Genomic DNA, 16,791 nt, shown 5'->3' with positions numbered 1-16,791 from the left:
GTAAGTAATGTCCTCACACAGCTGCCCAGTAAGTAATGTGCTTATACAGCCTCCCCAGTAAGTTATGTGCCCACACAGCCTCCCCAGTAAGTAATGTGCCCACACAGCCCCACCGTAAGTAATGTGTCAACACAGCCCCACCGTAAGTAATGTGCCCATACAGCCCCCTAGTAAGTAATATGCCCACACAGACCCCAGTAAGTAATGTGCCCATACAGCCCCCCATAAGTAATGTGCCGCACACAGCCCCCCAGTAAGTAATGTCCTCACACAGCTCCCCAGTAAGCAATGTGCCCATACAGCCTACCCAGGAAGTAATGTTCTCACACAGCCCCCCAGTAAGTATTGTGCCCACACAGCCCCCGAGTAGGTAATGTGCCCATACAGACCCTCAGTTAGTAATGTGCCCATACAGCCCCCCCATAAGTAATGTGCCTCACACAGCCCCCCAGTAAGTAATGTCCTCACACAGCTCCCCAGTAAGTAATGTGCCCATACAGCCTACCCAGGAAGTAATGTTCTCACACAGCCCCCCAGTAAGTATTGTGCCCACACAGCCCCCGAGTAAGTAATGTGCCCACACAGACCCTCAGTTAGTAATGTGCCCATACAGCCCCCAGTAAGTAATGTGCCTCACACCCCCCCCCCCCCCAGTAAGTAATGTCCTCACACAGCTCCCCAGTAAGTAATGTGCCCATACAGCTTCCCCAGTAAGTAATGTGCCCACATAGCCCCCCAGTTAGTAATGTGCCCATACAGCCCCCACAGTAAGTAATGTGCCTACACAGCCCCCCCAGTTAGTAATGTGCCCCACACAGCCCCCCAGTAAGTAACGTGCCCACACAGTCCCCCGAGTAAGCAATGTGCCAACACAGCCCCCCAGTTAGTAAGGTCCTTCAGCCTCTGGGAGTGAGGTAATGCTCTCCAGTAATGTGACTTCAGCCTCTGGGAGTCATGTAATACACCCCAGTAATGTGCCTTACACAGCCCCCAGTAAGTACCCTCCAAGAGTCAGGTAATACATTACCTATACCATCTTATACCATAGTGACTGTAACTGCATATGTACACCCATACTATCTTATATCCATTATTTTAAGTACTTTCCTGAGCCCAATTTTTGCTGGCAATTGCACTGTTTTCATTCTCATTTTGCAGCCCTCTACCCCTTACTACCCTCTTTTTATAGTAATTTTTGGATCACAAATTCGGGTACCTAAATCAAACGTATGTTCAAACTTTGAGGGAACTTCAGGAGGCTCGCTCATTAATATTCCCCAATGATACATAAATACACAATGAAATATACAATGAAATAAATACAATACAGGACATAGGATTTACATTTTATATTTTTCGATATTTGCAATAACAATATTTTGTTGCCTATTATTTTTATTTAATTTTAGATTATTTAAATGTGATCAAAAAAAGCATTTAATAAATGTTGTTAATTAACTTGTCGTGTTTGATAGATTCAGTCACCTAAAAGAACTTGGTAAATTCCATTTATTTTCAGATCAAAAATTAATACTTCTTATAGCTATGTCAGCGTGATCCAGTTAGGGAGATATTCAATTAAAATGATGTCAACCAGTCAGGATTAATTACTTTTATACTGTATGTCTTTAGAAATTTGTCATTGCGTGAGGAATATTTGACTTTAAAAAAAATCAAGACCTCTATTAGATTTGTAGGAATAGTTAAAATTTTGCGCTGTTACCTTTGTCAGTTTGAGAGAAATAGTATGCTTACAATTTTACCCTGGCCAGAATCTGAAATTGAACATATTCTATAGTGATAAACATGAAATGGCATGGCTTCTTAAATGTTAAAGCTAAGCAATGCCACAATAACATTCTAATTGGCCATTTGAATTATGAAGGCTCAGTGGAAAGTGCACCTCCCAACATAGACCCTTGACAATTGCTACTTTGTACACATTCAGAGGCATACATAGCCCTCATGATGCTTTCTAAAAGCCTTTATACAGTGCAATTATTAAGCTTATTTTGTTGTGATCCTTTACTAATATGTTTACTAAAGTATTCCAAATAACTTGTTGTATTACTAGAAGAGTAATGCTCATGTATTCTGTCAGTAGGAAACTCCCAAATGGTAGCATATGATATTGTGGTACTACCTTATATGTAAACTGTACTCATACTACTTTGTATATCTTTTGTAAATACATTTTTTTTTATTTTGAATATTTTTTGTTACAGCATTTGACAATGGCTGATGGTAAAGCCGAAACGTCACAATTTTATACGCTGCAGCAATCAAATTTTTCATATTTGATAAGCTCAATACATGTGTGCCTGGATCTCTTTTGAATTTTATATGGCGTAGGAACCCTTCCAGAGAACCAAGGAGTATGAAGTAAGAACTAATTATTTACAGATTGAAACAGATTAATGAATATGCCCCATTGTGTTCTGATAAACGTGTGATTTAGCTGCAGTTGGAAAGTTATTGGGGAACATTTACATAAAGTGTCGGTGTCTGCATTGTCTTTGTTACCGACCTGCTCTTGTAAAGAAGACACACATTTAATATTGTGGAGCTGTGGAGATACATTTCTGGCACCAAGACCATTTTCTGTCCCTGGGACTAAAATCTGTCCCGAGCACCAGAAATTTGTCCAACAGTCGGAGAACAGGCAACAGGCTACTTTCCGCCAGTTTACAGCGCCCAAAAATGGCTGCGACACATATTAATTGTCTCTGAGTTTCCACTCTGCCAAAGCCACGCCCCTTTTCGGAGAAGAGTCGTAGCAGGTGGAAAAAGTCATTTTTTCTGGCGCCATCTCCTAATAAATAGGTTGAGAGCAGAACATGCGGTGAGAGCGATACAAAATTGAGTAAATGTCCCTCACTGTATCTGTAAATATTTCATTGTGTATTTAAAAGTGGCCTCCACTGGTGTGCAAAAATAAATGATTCCTCTGTCCTGAACTAAGATTTATCACAACCCCTCTCATTAATGTCTGCCTCTGTTGATGGCCTGTGATGATGCGACTACTAAGGAAAGTATTAGTCTGCATTATTATAATATACATATATTATATATACATATGTAATATGACATACACAGAAAATAAAAACATTTATGGAAAGAAAAAATAGCAGACATTTAAGGTTTAGAAAATGTTGGAATGTGGTGCTTTTTATAAATAAGGATTTATTATTATTATTTTTATTATAATTCTCATCTTCATTCTATATCAGTGTGGCTACAGAGTTTATGGTTTGTGAATTAGTCTGTTCATGTTTTTGTTAAAATGTCATTTAATTTCATGAAACTATTTAAATCTTTTACCCAATAGAAGCAAAGATAAAGATAGTTAGTCAGATCTGTGCTTCATAGAAATAAATCACTCAAAGAAATAAAATATAGTTTCCAGGAAATATCAAGTAAAATTTAACCTTGTATCTGAGAAAGTTGTACACTTTCACTTTATATGCAATGACATGTTTCCTAAGCAGGAACAGTTTTTTTCTCTCCCCCCCCCCCCCCTTGTTATAATTATCCCCTTTCTGAATCCATTGTAAGTGCAATTGTATGGTGTTGGAGATTATGCTGGATGTCCTCGCAATCTTCACCTTTTTTTGTATTCATTCCCTTCTGAAAATTTTTAAAATTCATTAGTAATAAAAAATTATTATAAAAAATAAAGTAACGTTTATAATAAAGCTATATATGTAACATTTGATGTCACAGTCAGTGGGCTAGATCTATTAAACTGTTTTTACTAAACAGTTTTCAGCGCGACTTTATATTAGAAAGAACCTCTTTGGAGCTTGCACGTGTATTTAAGAAGTGTCTGCACCAGTTTTGTGTTGCCGCTGCAGTATGCCAATAGAGAAAATGTGCACCTAAAGGGGCTTGTTAGTACTCTACAGAATTGTGTACCACCCTGTATCTCAAAGGTGCATCTATAAAAAAAAAAAGATGTTGCTCACTTTCAGTGATGTGCAGGGTGCGCCAAATAATTGAGCACTCTGCGCCAGTATGTCCGCACCTTGCACATCGGTGGGGCAAGCTCCACAATTTGACTCACTGTTGATAAATCTGGGCCATTGTGTAAACTGTAGAGTGTGAGAAATGAAGGATTGCCGACTCTTATTGAGTTCAAATGTATTTCTATTGAAGTTAAAATAAAATAAAAAAATGAGTGCAAATTCCAATGCAGGCAGTCCCCGGGTTACATACAAGATAGGCTCCATAGGCTTGTTCTTAAGTTGAATTTTTATGTAAGTCGAAACTGTATATTTTATAATTGTAGATCCAGACAATTTCCTCAGTGACAATTGGAGTTTCAAATTTTTTTTTGCTGTAATGGGACCATGGATTATCAATGAAGCGTCATTACAGACAACTTACAGCTGAGCATTGCAGTCTGGGACTACAGTAAAGCATCCAGAGAGCTTCACCAAAGGTCACAGTGGGAAGAGGGGTCCGTTTTTAACTAGGTGTCGTCTGTAACTCAAGTGTCCTTAAGTAGGGGTCCACCTGTATTTTGAAGTTTAAAAAAACACTAATAAGCCGTTTTCCATGTTATCTAATTTTTGCATAGTGCATTATGATTTAGACGGAAATAAAAATGTTGGGATTGCTCTGTCATACTGTAGGTTATGAAATGTATCCGGTATGATCATGCTCTAGCTGACTTTTTTTTATCAAGCGTGTGTGTTCCAGTTTAGTCATCGAATGATAATGGAAACAATCTGAATAACAGCTTCATTCTACACTCCCATCTACTTTTTCACAAGTGGGCCCACGAGGAATTTTAGCATCTGCCTACACATTCCCATTTATTAGAAGACTGTTAAACCAAGCCAGTGTACAGATAGAAAGAACATTGGTAATGTCATCTTTAGTCATTTGTCATGTTGTCTTTGGAGAGATTAACTGTCGGATTAGAAAATATCCCTCAAACTCTGTTAGTGTCTGGCAGAAGCAATTGAATGACCATGTTAGATATTATTAAATCCTCATGCTAGTGAAAAGAACATACCTCACAGTTATATTATTCGAATCACAAAATTAATTGTAGAACCTGACCCGTCTTTATAGCCAGCATCTGCTCTTTGGGTTTCTATGTTCTTTGTTTCAGGCAAAAGAAATAAATCAAAACCATAACAATATGATAATATCTTTTGTTACCAAAAAAAAATTAATGGGGCACATTTACTAAGGGTCCGAATGGCGTTTTTCCGCCGGGTTTTCAAAATTTTACCGTTCTGCCCAGGGGTTTGGCGCACGTGATCGGATTGTGTCGCATTGGCGCCAGCTTTCATGTGATGAAAAATGGGAGCACGGCGGTGGGAAAAACCAACGGATTTGGAAAAATCGCGCTATTTAAAAAAAAAGTGTTGATTGACACACACTTACATGCACCAGGAATAGGATGGTGAACTCTGGCAGACCTCAGCTGACCTCGGCAGAGAACACGCCGCTCGATCACGTCAGGACGGGGTAAGTAAATGAGGCCCAATATATTTGATTATTACATAGATTTCCCTGAACATAAAAACGGGAAAACAATTCTGAGAGATTGTAGTGAATCATAACATTTTCTTTCACTGTGTTGTTGGATTCTCCCTTGAATGGTGACTATTGGCAGCCATAATTTCTGTGTAAGCAGATGTAATCTGGAGAAAAGGAGAAAGCCAAACAGCAAGAGGAAATGTTTGTTTGCTCCGAGAATGCTTGAGTGTGTTGTGCTGTGTTAATCCAAATACAGTTTGAGGTATCTAAAAACAGAACAGTGGACAGTCAGCAAGTGAGATCCAAGTACAGGTGTGGGCAGACATACTGCCATATGAAAGACCAGCACAACTCTTGAGTGACTGAAGCAGTATCACTGACTAGAGAGTTATTTCTAGCATTCATTTATTACTATGTCATAACCTTATGTGAAATATTCAGTAAAGTTTAGAAAAATCTTAATATACTTATGTTTATTTTCTCTCTGCAATATTATAATGACAGTAGCAGTGATTTCATTTAGACATTAGACTGGGGGGGGGGGGTTATCCTTGTTGTTTAGAGTTGATAACGGAAAGAAAGCCAAGATGGACCCATTAAGCATCAAAAACAAGATGTGTGTTGCTTTTAAGCATGTTTTTATTAAGATATTTATACAAAAAATACCTAAATAGAAAAGCAAAGATATTGTAAAACAGCAAAACCTTCATATAATTCTCCTCAGTGCACTGGATATATCAGTAGACAACATCTGCAGTTATCAAGTTCTTATTACATGGGAGGATTAAAACTGAGAACACTTGTTCTCCTAATCATACCCATGTTGAAATAGGTACATTGCCGATCAGTCGACAACAGAAAAAGTGCTTGTCTGTCGGCTGATTGCACCATTCATACAATATCATACATCATGGGATGTGGGAATTACCTTCCCCATGTAAATAAAGATGTCACAAACAATGATGAAACTGTATGTACTGGAATGATTGCACTGAGAGTCCCAAAACTTGTTACCTGTAAAACAAGTTAATTCGGCACACCTAGATAATGAATGTAATATACAATATTATAGCTCATATAATCTATTGTATAATAATTTATTTGGTAAGTTTTGTAATGGTCTATATGACCAGGGCAAAGGGACTCAGCCCTAAATTATATTTCTCATATACTCTACTTGCATTTTCATTATGTTTTAATGGACTTTGCACTTGTGATGCTTCTTTGGATTTGTTATTTACCTCTCTGTACTAAACCTGGGAATCTACTTGTGGAGTAGTAGGGTAAAGAACAGTGAGGAGATTATATTGTCAGGGGAATAGTCCCTTAGGACTAAAGTCTTTATACTCCCTGGACCACCGCAGGAGATAAGGATGCCAGCCACAACCTGGGAGCGGAGTCTAAGTGAACTCCTGGTCTTCGCCAGAGCCCGCTGCAAAGCTCGGGCTGGCAGGACCTCGGGATGGCAGGACCTCGGATGGCTGGCAGGACCTCAATGACCACTGGGATAACCGGACCACCACAGGATAACCGGACCGCCACAGGATAGGAATACAGGACCGCCAAAGGATAGGTACACGGGAAGACCACAGGAACATGGGAAGATCACAGGAAAATGGGAACACCACATAGAGGAGTCTGGAAACGCTCAGGAAGGCTTTAACTTCAGCAGAATGACCTGAAGATCAGGCAGGGGATGCTGGGAGTCGCCAGGCTATATAGCCGAGCCAGGAATGCCAGGGCAGCGGCAGGGCAGTGGGACACGGGTGCCCCCGTGATCTGAGACATGGATCGCGGGGTCATCCGTGACAGTATCCCCCCTTAAGGCCCCTCCTCTCTTCTTCTTCAGCCCGATGTTCTTCCTTGTTCGCCTCCTCCAATTCTTCTTGGTGATGAGACACCTTAGGAGAAGAGCAGGCACCGGGAAGACTTGGGAAGCCGCAGGCTGTGTCGGCTCTTGGCACACTGGAGCGGCATCAGGGGAGGCCTGTGGAGACTCTGGAGCAGCTTCTGGAAAAGCTGGTGCAGCCGTGGGAAGCTGCGGAGTCAACAGAGTGGATTCTGGAAAAGCCGAAGCAGCACTGGCAAGCTGCGGAGTCACCGGAGTGGCTTCTGGAAAAGCCGAAGCAGCACTGGCAAGCTGCGGAGTCACTGGAGCTGCTTCTGGAAAAGCCAAAACAACACTGGAAAGCTGCAGAGTCACCGGAGCAGCTTCTGGAAAACCGAAGCAGCACTGGCAAGCTGCGGAGTCACGGTAGCGGCTTCTGGAAAAGCCGAAGCAGCACTGGCAAGCTGCGGAGTCACCGGAGCGGCTTCTGGAAAAGCTGAAGCAGCATTGGCAAGCTGCAGAGGCGACTTCTGGGGAGCCGGTGGAGCTCTGGCAAGCTGCGGAGGCTGCGGAGTCTCTGGAGCAGCTCTAGGAAGCTGTGGAGCCTCTGGAGCAGCTCTGGTAAGCTGCGGAGTCTCTACAGCAGCTCTGGTAAGCTGCGGAGTCTCTGGAGCAGCTTTGGGAGGCTGCGGAGTCTCTGGAGCAGCTCTGGGAAGCTGCAGGGTCTCTGGATCAGCTCTGGGAAGCAGCAGGGTCTCTGGAGCAGCTCTGGGAAGCTGAGGAGTCCCTGGAGTAGCTCTGTCAAGCTGCGTGGGCCACTAAGCAGCAGCGGGAAGCTGCGGAGCCACTGAGGCAGCAGCGGTAAGCTGAGGAGCCACTGGAGCAGCTGCGGGAAGCTGCAGAGCCACTGGAGCTGCTGCGGGAAGCTGCAGAGGCTGAGGCGCTGCTGGAGAAGCTCTGGGAAGCTGCGGAGGTTGAGGCACTGCTGGAGCAGCTCTGTGAAGCTGCGGAGGCTGAGGCGCTGCTGGAGCAGCTCTGGTAAGCTGCGGAGTCTCTGGCAGGCTGGTGAGTCTCTGGAGCAGCTCTGGCAGGCTGGGGAGTCTCAGGAGCAGCTCTAGCAAGCTGCGGAGTGTCTGAAGCAGCTGTGGGAAGCTGCAGAGTCTCTGAAGCAGCTGTGGGAAGCTGCGGAGCCACTGGAGCAGCTGCGGGAAGCTGCGGAGCTTCTGGTGCAGCTGTGGGAAGCTGCAAAGGCAGAGGTGCCGCTGGAGCAGCTCTGTGGAGCTGCTGAGGTGCTGCTGGAGCAGCTCTGTGAAGCTGCCGAGGCTGAGGTGCAGCTGGAGCAGCTTTGGGAAGCTGCAGAGGCTGAGGCACCGCTGGAGCAGCTCTGGGAAGCTGCGGAGGCTGAGGTGCCGCTGGAGCAGCTCTGTGAAGCTGCGGAGGCTGAGGCGCCACTGGAGCAGCTTTGTGAAGCTGCGGAGGCTGTGGCGCTGCTGGAGAAGCTCTGGGAAGCTGCGGAGGTTGAGGCACTGCTGGAGCAGCTCTGTGAAGCTGCGGAGGCTGAGGCGCTGCTGGAGCATCTCTGGTAAGCTGCGGAGTCTCTGGCAGGCTGGTGAGTCTCTGGAGCAGCTCTGGCAGGCTGGGGAGTCTCAGGAGCAGCTCTAGCAAGCTGCGGAGTGTCTGAAGCAGCTGTGGGAAGCTGCAGAGTCTCTGAAGCAGCTGTGGGAAGCTGCGGAGCCACTGGAGCAGCTGCGGGAAGCTGCGGAGCTTCTGGTGCAGCTGTGGGAAGCTGCAAAGGCAGAGGTGCCGCTGGAGCAGCTCTGTGGAGCTGCTGAGGTGCTGCTGGAGCAGCTCTGTGAAGCTGCCGAGGCTGAGGTGCAGCTGGAGCAGCTGTGGGAAGCTGCAGAGGCTGAGGCACCGCTGGAGCAGCTCTGGGAAGCTGCAGAGGCTGAGGTGCCGCTGGAGCAGCTCTGTGAAGCTGCGGAGGCTGAGGTGCCGCTGGAGCAGCTCTGTGAAGCTGCGGAGGCTGAGGTGCCGCTGGAGCAGCTCTGTGAAGCTGCGGAGGCTGAGGCGCCACTGGAGCAGCTTTGTGAAGCTGCGGAGGCTGTGGCGCCGCTGGAGCAGCAGCGGGAAGCTGCGGAGGCTGAGGCGCTGCTGGAGCAGCTCTGGTAAGCTTCGGAGTCTCTGGCAGGCTGGTGAGTCTCTGGAGCAGCTCTGGCAGGCTGGGGAGTCTCAGGAGCAGCTCTAGCAAGCTGCGGAGTCTCTGAAGCAGCTCTGGGAAGCTGCAGAGTCTCTGAAGCAGCTGTGGGAAGCTGCGGAGCCACTGGAGCAGCTGCGGGAAGCTGCGGAGCTTCTGGTGCAGCTGTGGGAAGCTGCAAAGGCAGAGGTGCCGCTGGAGCAGCTCTGTGGAGCTGCTGAGGTGCTGCTGGAGCAGCTCTGTGAAGCTGCCGAGGCTGAGGTGCAGCTGGAGCAGCTGTGGGAAGCTGCAGAGGCTGAGGCACCGCTGGAGCAGCTTTGGGAAGCTGCAGAGGCTGAGGTGCCGCTGGAGCAGCTCTGGGAAGCTGCGGAGGCTGAGGCGCCACTAGAGCAGCTTTGTGAAGCTGCGGAGGCTGTGGCGCCGCTGGAGCAGCAGCGGGAAAGCTGCGGAGGCTGAGGCGCCGCTGGAGCAGCTCTGGGAAGCTGTAGAGGATGAGGCACCGCATGAGCAGCTCTGGGAAGCTGCAGAGGCTGAGGCGCCGCTGGAGCAGCTCTGGGAAGCTGTGGAGGAGACACTGGGGACATCAGGACCAAGCAGGACAAGCAAGGTAGCCGAACTTGAGGTGGTTCAAACCTGGTAACCATGTCAGGTCACCACTATGCCATAGAAGAGTAGCCCAGTCCAGCACCTCTCCAGTGAGAGAAGAAAAAACACATGCCAACTTAGTGCGTTCGGGGGTGGACTGGGAGAACGTCAGTGTGATGTTCCACGAACATTGGACAACAAAACTCCTGCAAAAATTGGGCTTCCCATCAAATTTGTTAGGTATCAAAAAATCTGGTCCAGCGTCTGCTGCCGAAAAACATGGCTGGGAGACAGAAGCAACAGGAGGAGTCGCAGGAGCCTGCTGCTGAGAGGCAATAATCCGCAGCGTGGCAACGAGTTAGTCCAAGAGTTCTTTTTGCGCAGCAATCTCTTGGGACTGCTGGGCAATAGTGCCAGGAAAGTCACCTTGACGCTGGTACGGATCCTTGACACTGTCTATGGCTTTTGCAGAGATCATGACCTTAGCGGAGTCCATCACCGGATCTTCCTGTCACAATCTCGGGGAATAGTCCCTTAAGACTAAATGCAGGAGAAAATAATGCCAGCCGCAACCCGGGAGCGGTGTCTAAGTGAACTCTTGATCTTCGCCAGAGCCCGCCGCAAAGCGGGATGGTCTTGCTGTGGCAGGGAGGTACCAGGTCGCTCCACGGGTGCGACTAGGCCCGCGGAGGCAGCCAAGGTAGGGACACAGGGCAGGCAGGACCACGGGAAGGCTGGACCATGGGAAGGCTGGACCACGGGAAGGCAGGACCTCGGGAAGGCAGGACATCGGGATGGCCGGACCTTGGATGGATGGCTGGCAGGACCTCAGATGACTAGTAGGATCGCCACAGGAATACAGGACCACCACAGGATAGGTACACGGGAACACCACAGCAGAATGACCTGAAGATCCAGCAGGGGATGCTGGGAGTCGCCAGGCTATATAGCCGAGTCCGGAATGCCAGCGCCAGTAAGGAGGACGCTGGCCCTTTAAATTCTTGAAGAGTTGGCGCAAGCGCGCCCTAGAGAGCGGGGGCGTGCGTGGCCTAGTCCGCGAGCATTAGCGGGACCGGATCCAGGAGCCGGAGCCATCAGGAGCCGGGACAGGTAAGTAGTGAGACATGGATCACGGGGTAACCCGTGACATATATGTGTATATATATATATATATATATATATATATATATATATATATATATATATATATATATACAAATTTCTGTTTGTTTCAAACCAACTATTTAGGCTCAAATGTCTTTATTATCTTTTTAGAAAATGTATTCTACTAAGCTATTGGTAACATTTATTATATATATTGTATTCTCATGAACAATATTATGACATAAGAAAAATTCTATACGATCAGCTATTTTTGGCAGTTCTATAGGATGGAGTCTACCTGTGGATAAACAGTCCAAATGTCATTTCATCTATCAAATACTTATGTTTTATGCAATTTTAGATTCCAAAGAACAGTTGCAACTGTTCTTTTTTCTACTTTGCTACAATGGTGCTCTACTATTGTAGTGGTGCAATATGAAAGAACAATTCAATATAAAAAAGTGGCGTAATTAAAAAAAAAAAAAGTACTTTTGAGTCTTAACAATGCAATGTAATTTTAAGTAAACATGTCACCAGAAAGGTCACATTAAGCTGGTGACAGGTTCTAATAGCCACTGCAATGAAGAGTTCAAAAATGCCTATGTTGGCGTTCTACATCAATTCAGTACTTTATTAAAGAATATTAGACATTACTTGCCATCACCTTTTAGGAAGTCATGGTGAAGGGGGGACGAATCAGCTCAAACAGTCCGATTCCCCCAGAGTTGAGAAGATGGGCCATTGGAGCTTTAACTATAAACAGTCGATTGTAGTTTGTCAAAACTCTACCCCAGTGCTTTATCTTTCTACCTGGCCCAACAGTGCACTAAACTAATTATATTTTCTATAATAGAAGCTATATAGCAATAGAACATAAAACAATGCTCTGCAGAAACACTGTGCACAATTATTCTAAGATAACAAAAATGAGCAATTGCGAATCTAGCTGTTTGTTTTAATACAGAATCCACTTTTCTTAAACAGCTGGAATTTTTCAATTTGATATTCCCTGTGTGGTATAAGAGATATTTTGACGGCATACAGGAAATCCGAATTTTATATAAACAGTATTTTATAAATGAGTCATTTAAAGAGAAAAACAAAACTGTGAAATCATTTAAGCAGGTTTGTTTCATATTAAACATACATTTTTGCCCCTTCTTGCACCTTGACTTTATGTCAGAACTTTAAAGTATCACTGTAGCAGGTGAAGATGTGGAAGTGAAGAGAAAGGAGCCTGTGTCCTTCTACTGTCCCCTCAAAAAGAAAACTACCAATTTTTAACCCCTTGATAACAACTGTGATCAGTCCCCATAACTCCTTATCAATAAGGGCACTTTCAGTCAATTTTTTATGAAAAAAAACCATCCATCAGTCACTGTTGGCATCATTCGCTGTCAAAATCAGTCACTATCTGTCCCACTGATCAGTCTCCATAACTCCCAATCTATAAGGGAGTTTCAGTTACTTTTTTTGGTTAACCCCCCCCCCCCCCCGCCCTACGGGAGCGGTACGGTGCAGCAAACGTCCTATCTTTTCCCGTATTACGGCGCCGCTGCCACACATCGCTATAGAGAGGGGCGGGGGTGAGCTGCACTCCTCCTCTCCCCGCTCTGCCGGCTACGGTGCGGCGGGCTCACGGCAGTGGGAATGTAGCCTTAGTTAGTGTTAGAATAAGTGTCAATCAGCCTTTGTCAGAGTCAGTCAGCATCCGTCACTGTCTGTCCCACTGATTAGTCCCCATGGTTCCCAATCTATAAGGGAGCTTTCAGTCAGTTAGTGTTCGTCAGCGACAGTCACTGTCAGTCAATGTTAGCGCCAGTCCATCAGCGTTATTTACTGTCAGACTGACAGTTTCAATCAGTTACAGTTCGTCAGTGTCCACCAGCAGCAGTCAGTGTCAGTCCAGCTTTCAGTTTATACATTTGCAAGTACATTTCCTTATACACCCCAAAACAAGAGATTGCAGTAGACATGGCCCTCATGCATTTCAAGGGGAGAGTAAAGTTTAGCCAATGTGCCAGACAGAGCATAAAAGTATACAAAATGTATGATTCTAAAACAGGGAAACAGGCTACACTCACACCTTTAGTATTTATAAGGGAAGGGACAGTCCAATTTAGCCGACTGATTGTCCTCCATCCCTTACAATACCTGAGAAAATTGTGTGCTTGGCCAGTGTTTGACCACGGTTACCACGTGTACCTTGATAATTGGTACACAAATGTACCCTTGTTTCAGTGCCTGGCTGAGAAAAAAAACACTGGCATGGGGGCCGGTCCATAGAAATCAGAGGCACCTTCCCAAAACCCTAATAGGCCAAGCCCTGCAGGTTGGGGAGAGCAGGGCACTATACAGTGATGGGTCTTCTTTTTAAAATGTAAGGACAAAAAAGATGTGTTGATGTTGATGATCAACCATCCATGATGCCAGCTGCTTCCTTGTCCCTGTCTGTGGAACAGCAACCCCTATTTCATGTCCTTTATGCATTATAATAAATTTATAGGGGAAGTGAACATGTTGGACCAGATCCTCATACAATGCCATGCAGAAATTAAAAATCTGTTACAAAAAGCTGCCAGTATTTTTTATCCAAATAGCATTGTACAACTTCTATGTCATTTTTAGGAGCACTGGTTGCCAGGGAACATACCTGAAATACCAGAAGAAGATCATTAAATCACTTCTCCTTGGTAATGATGCTGCAGAGGGAGGAGAAAGTTCTGACGTGTGTTTTGCACATGTATGACTGTAAACATGCTTGATGTTTCCACATGTTATTTTCTGTTACCATGGAGATCATTTGTGATAGAAGACCAAGTATGCATATTCTATAATTGTATACTACTTCCTGTTTTTTTTCTCCTCTCCTCCTTTATGTGGGGTCCTGCGAGACTACCATTTATACACTGAACTCAAGGTGTGCATTGTATCTCAAAATGCCCTTTAATCCAGCTCTTTTTTGTTTATGCGTTTTCATTTTTCACTCTCCACCTTCAAAAATCTATAACTTTTTAATTTTTTTTAATGTACAGAGCTGTGTTATGGCTTTTTTTCTGCGTAACAATTTACACTTCAAAATGGTGGTATTTAATATTCCATGCCGTGTACTGGGAAGCTGGAAAAAATTCCAAAAGCAGTGAAATTGGTAAAAAAACATGACGGTACGATTACAGGGATACCAAATTTGTATAGGTTTTATAATGTTTTCATACATTTACAAAAATTAAAACCTCCTGTACAAAAATTTTTTGGGGATTTTGCCATCATTTGGTGCTAATAACTTTTTTATACTTTAGGAGTTGTCGTTTTTTGCGGTTTTTGATGACCTTTACAATGTTATCATTTTTAGGACTGTACGACCTTTTTGAGTGCAATTTTTGACTTTGGGCACGATTTTCTGTTATGCGATTAAACCCAAGGGCAAAATGATGATCCTCGGCAGCGATAATCCTCAGCAAGATGGCTGCGCCCATGCTTCACCATCTTTTTGAAGCCGCCAGCAGCTTCGCTGGCAGAGATCAGTGGGAAAACACCCGCGATCGGTGCTGGCACCTTTCGCGGATGTTACCGGTAAGCCTTAGCTGCAATATGCAGCAAAGACTTACCGGCTATGGAGAGGGCTCAGCCCATGAGCCCTCTCCATGCACCCGCATCTGGCATGTGACATAGTATTACGTCACATGTCGTAAGGGGTTAATAGTTTTATTGTTGATTTAAAAAAAAAAAAAAGACTCACAAGCCTTGTGGCGTTCTAAAACTTCCAGGCCCTGCCATGTGTCCAGGCAGTATATTAGGGCTTATTGAGTATAGAGCACATCCGTTTTATATAAAACAAGTGACCAATATAAGCGTACGTACAAAACCCCTTAAAAAATATTTAGTGTGGTCTTTTATAAAGCAGAAATACTTCTGGCTATAAGGGCCATTGTAAATTAAACTCGGATCTGCAAAATATATAGGGAAATAGCCCTAAAAGCTTCAAAATCCTTGCATTGTTCTATCACTTCTATGTCCTGCAAATGCAACATGTGTTTGATTCCCGTGAGTCGTTTTCTGGGGGTATACAGACTTTACACAGATTCCATAAAAATGTTTGATATCCATCCGCAGGTTAAGGGCAAAATTAAGCTCAAGCTCAAGAGTAATTGGTGTGCATCAGGGCTGATTTAACAAAGATAGCGCTATCATTGATAATTGATGTACAGGTGCAGCACTGATTAGCATGACTTAAAGTAAGAGAATTTAGTAATCACAGAAAATGGGCAGTTCCCTCTATTCACTTACACTACAGGCTGTTAACGGGTTAAGCCAGTCATGGTATTTAGTGCTACATCTGTATGTTGTTTATGGGAAACATCATTCATTAAAGTAAAGATTATCTATATGAGTTATGCTCTGATTTTGCATAAAACCTTAAAATGAGATAGAAAAATTAAAAGAAAGGTGCTTTTTGAACTCATAGCAGTACAAATCTGGCCTTACCACAACACACCCTTTTTACCCCATTATTAACTAGAATATGTTTTTGATACCTACAAAAAAAACCTCTGAACCACCAAACATAAAGTAAATAGATGTGGCGCCCTCTACCTCAGCCCCGGCTTCTCCCAGCCAGCCGCTCTTCTGTCCCTTCACCACCACACTCACAGAACTTCAGGCCAGACACCAGCAGAACCAGAGCTGGGCAATCCCCACCAGGACCATCCCCATCAGTGACTCCTCTCAGCTACCTCATGACTACTGGACCACCCCCGATGGGCACCCTCTTCTCCACCAACCCTGGAGGTACAAAGATCATTTATGATTGCAAGTTTCTCTTGGACTGTCGCAATTCTCCCCTGGCTTAGACCCCCGCCGTTTGCCACATATTCCTGGAGTAAGCACTGTTGTAGAAGAGCCCAAAGTAGAAACAAACAATTTTAACAATCGTGCCAGAAAGACTGCTATTGGTGATGATGCTCAGTTTGAAATGGTCATCTAACCTTCCAGAAGCTTGGAAAGCACTCAACATTGCGTGTACCTGATATGACCATAAGAGCACTTATGGAAAAATGGCAATGGCGCTCTTATGTGTTTAGAAAACAGACCTACCAAAGGTCAACGCAACTAGGTCCCCCACCCACCTTTTTCTCCCTCTCCCCCCATCCCCCAATTCTCCCCTAAGAATAATACCACCCCTGCAACAATAAAGTGTGAAGATGATGAAAAAAAAAAAGTAAATAAATGCAGCAAGCTGAGAATGTGACTGGTAAACCCCATATACAGGTTATTAAGATAACAGATAACATTGTTTTTCTGCCATTGATCTGCTTTTAGATTGCTCGAACTATGTGCTGCCTTGAAAACATTAGTCATATATTTATTATCCAACAGTAGAGAAAAAAGTCTCTTATCGTAATGAGAGCAATCCTTCTTCCTGTCTGTGCCTGGAAGTGTTCCCAACCCTCTACAGCTTAAAACAAAGTTACGAAAAAAAGTCACTAAACTCAATGTCTAAAAATTGTAGAACGTTTTATCAGTTTAAACGCCTTGTGCTGCCAGCGGAGGTGATTTTATTCCTGTGCCTGACTTTGGAGCTGATCAC

At 44.5% G+C, this 16,791-nt stretch overlaps 1 pseudogene; it reads left to right on the top strand.

Moving 5' to 3' along the window:
• The first annotated feature begins 15,296 nt into the window (after positions 1-15,296).
• LOC140117050 (eukaryotic translation initiation factor 4E-binding protein 2 pseudogene) lies at positions 15,297-16,225 on the top strand (annotated as a pseudogene).
• Positions 16,226-16,791: the final 566 nt, after the last annotated feature.

The sequence above is a fragment of the Engystomops pustulosus genome, chromosome 2, assembly GCF_040894005.1.
Source record: "Engystomops pustulosus chromosome 2, aEngPut4.maternal, whole genome shotgun sequence".
NCBI classification, from domain to species: Eukaryota; Metazoa; Chordata; class Amphibia; order Anura; family Leptodactylidae; genus Engystomops; species Engystomops pustulosus.
Note: the sequence above shows the minus strand (reverse complement) of the source record. Positions and strands in the feature narration are given on the sequence as shown.